The sequence below is a fragment of the Dipodomys ordii genome, unplaced genomic scaffold (assembly GCF_000151885.1).
Source record: "Dipodomys ordii isolate 6190 unplaced genomic scaffold, Dord_2.0 Scaffold21, whole genome shotgun sequence".
NCBI lineage: Eukaryota > Metazoa > Chordata > Mammalia > Rodentia > Heteromyidae > Dipodomys > Dipodomys ordii.
In genome coordinates, this window is record NW_012267237.1 from 3,555,169 (window position 1) to 3,558,848 (window position 3,680).

The following is a 3,680-nucleotide window of genomic DNA, read 5'->3' on the forward strand; positions in this document are numbered from 1 at the left end:
CCCCCAGCCCCACGCAGCACCGAGGCCACTCCCCCCCAGACCCCGGTCCCACGCAGCACCGAGGCCACTCCCCCCCAGACCCCGGTCCCATGCAGCACCGAGGCCACCCCGACTGTGCTGCCCCCACCGCGGCCCCCCAGACCACGGCCCCAGGCAGCAATGAGGCCCTTCCGACCGTGTTATCCCCACCGCGGTCCCCCAGACCCCAGTCCCATGTATCACCGAGGCCCCCGATACCAGTCCCACACAGCACCGAGGCCCCCCCCAGACCCCAGCCTCACGCAGGACTGAGTCCCCCTCCCCCAGACCTCAGTCCCATGCAGCACCGAGTCCCCCCCCCTTGTGGCCCCACGCAGCACCTCGTGAAGGAAGTGGGGAGGACTCTCAGCTTGGCAGAGAGGAGCCGAGCAGGAGAGCAAGCAGTGCTGACCACCGCCCGACCGCACCCGCCCTGGCTGCTCTGGTCTTGTGACGTGTCAGTTGTGTTACTGTGTTTTGGTCCAACTAAGAAACTTGAACTTAGCCCTTTTTTTGCTGCAGGAAGTGTCCTATTCGTGGCTTCTTAAAACCGAGTGTCATTTGATAATGAATTTAGCAGTAGGAAAACATGATTTGGTTCTTAGCTGCTGTGGACTGCATTAATGCTCACGTGAATGACTAGGAAAAAGCACATTTGCTTTTATTAGCAGAAAAGTGTCATGTTCTCGGCCAGGGCGGGCTTGGGAAGGCCTCTCGCGACGCCGCGTGAGCTGCTGGAGCAGCCCCCGCACGCACGGACACTCACTTGGATGCGCTTGCTGAAGGAAGAGGCGGGCGGCGGCCTCCCGGGCCAGGCGTCCACAGCCCGGGCATGGTGCGGGCCGCGCTGGGCCGTGTCTCACGTGGGATATTCCACTTGGGAATTTTAGTATTTGTATATAGAAAATGGTTTAATAACTCGCCGTGATTCTGACCTGTCTTTATTCATTTCTTAAACTCTTGTATGTGTTTTTATAATAAAATAAAAGCCCTGTACCCTCTTGTTCCGACGCTGCGGTGTGTCTCTCGCTGTCGTCTCTGTATGGAGGTGTCTGCACCCGGTGCCCAGCAGGGAGGCGCTGTTCACCCAGAGCCGGGTTCTCTGGGCGCTGTGGTTGGTCTGTGGTCTGTGGGTAGAACCGTGGACTGGCCGTCATCCAGTAAGGGAAGCGTGGGGCCCGCTGTTGAGAACAGCCCCGGACCTCACGTGTGACACAGCAGGACCTTAACGGAGGGGGCTGGCTTGCACTGCAGAGTGCCCTGCTGGACGAGGGCCCAAGCACAGGCTAACGCATGAACCCCAAAGCGGTGAGCCGAGGCGTGGCCTGCGCTGACAGCTCCTAGGAGAGGCGGAAGGGCCGGGAGGAAAGCAGAGCCGTGGGAGCGCCTGGCTTTGGGGAAGACTACACGGGTCTGTAAAAATCACAAGTTCCAAGATTTCCATCTGCTGTGGAGATGAGGAGACATCCAGGCATCAGTGCCTGAAGCAGGTTCCATTGAGATGAGGACACAGGTTAGGCAGTTGACAGGTTGTGAGGCTGTGCGTGTGTGCATGTGCGCGTGTGCGTCTGCGTCCACCGAGGGAGAGAACTGACTCGAAGCAGCTCGGCCTGTGGTTGGCAGAGGTGTGCTGAGGAGGGTGAAGAGGACGAGGGCAGGGCACGCAGCAGTGAGCCAGGCGCCACACCCACGCCGGGCGCTGGGGTGGGCACAGAGGAGGCCGTCCAGGGTGTTCTGGGAGGGGGACGGGAAGGCAAGGTGGGACTTTGCACGTGGGGTGTGCTCAGGCAGTTCACAGGTAACCTCAGTGTGGACGCCTTGGAGCCTTGCGCTGTCTGGAGCCCAGCGCCGTGTGGCTCTGAGCACTGGCCAGTGGTCAGCCCTGCTTGCCTGCTGTGAACTGACATGCATGGTGCTCACACTTCTGGAGCAGAAGCGCTTTAAGTGGATAGGAGTTCCTGGTACCCACACAGAACAGTGTTGTGGAAGAGCAACAGAAGTCGGGGAGGTTGAAGGGTGCAGGTGCAAGAGGCCGAGTCGGGTCTGTGGCCCGCACAGGTGCTGGTGCACGGGGCCTGTGGGTGAGGTGAGCCCCCATCTGAGCAGGCTGGCCGCTCCAGAGCTGCTGGTCTTGGCTCTGGACAAGAGAATGCTGCAGAGAAGAGGGCCAGGGGCCGGCAGATTGCCACAGGGATGAGAGGCAGGGGCTGGGCAGATTGTGGGCAAAGTTCTCATCTTGTTATCTTCGTTATAACCATGGCTGCCTGGTAACCCTGTGGAACACAAACACAGAGTCACCTTAACGGAGACACCTCCGACACAGGGTGCCGGCCCTGGGAACCCAGAGCGCCAGCCCAGGCCAGCCTCACTTGGCTGTCTGAGCTGCGCACTTCGTGCTGTCTCCTTCCTTCCTTTGACCTCGTTTTAATTGTAAAGGTGGCCTAAACTGTCTCCTGGTCTCCCCGTGTCCTTCGAGATTTTGTAACTGACAGCGCACCCTGTGCAGTTTGCCTCGTGGCCAGCAGGGGGCGCTGCAGCCCCGCCCATCTGGTTTATTTCCAGGGGAAATGAAGGTTGATTGATAGAGCATCAAAAAAAGACAGAAGCAGATACTCTTCCTGTTTGGTCCTTATTTTTCTGGTGGCTTTTTAATAACCCTAAAGCAAAATGTTTTGACAGAAAGGTGGGGAGTGGCACCCGCGGTGACTGGCGGTGATGGAGGCACCCTGCACTTCGTTCCCGTGGCCCGCCCAGGCAAGCGCCCACACTCCCGGCCCCTGTCCTGGCAGTCTTGTCACGGGTTCGTAGCGTGCCTGTGACGTGAACATGGCCGCCTTCCTCTCTCAGACTGACAACGGACCGGGTCTCGGGAAGATTGCAAGTCAGGCCAAGCCATTTATACACACACCGTGTTTTCTGCTTCCTTCCTTCTACCCGACACTTGTTCAAAGAAAGTGTGCATGATTGTGAAACATGGGAAGTGACTTGCTCCCCCAAACAGAATTAGGAGGAGTGCCTGCTTTTATACCAGCAAGTCTCCATCTTGATATCTTTCAGTATCTTTGTGACTAGCGCTGCTGCTATTTGGGAAATGCGTTTGTCTAGCACAGCCGAGTTCAGGTAATGCAGGCCAACTTAGACTTGTGAGCGACCTCCAGGGAGAGGCGGTCCTCTTGCTTTTGAGAAAACCACACACCAGGGCCTCAGCAGGCCGTGCCCGCCTGCCCTTTGCAGGCGCCGGTGTCCACGCTGAAGCGCAGCCCGCCCGGACCACCAGTCTGATTCCCTTGCTCAGCTCCACTACCACCCCTGCCTCTCTGCAGGGGTGCGGTGAGGAGAGACGCCAGCAACTGCTCCCCACAGCCTGTCAGGAGTACGCGCTGGGGCCAGTGAGTCCTGACACACGGGCTGCTCACCAGCCCTGCTCTGGCCTCTGCCACGCACACCTGCCCACACAGACCTCTACCCACGCACACCTCTACCCACGCACACCTGCCCACACACACCTCTACCCACGCACACCTCTACCCATGCACACTCCTACCCACACACACCTGCCACACACACACACACCTGCCACACACACACCTGCCATGCACACCTGCCCACACACCTCTACCCACACACACCTCTACCCACGCACACCTCTACCCATGCACACT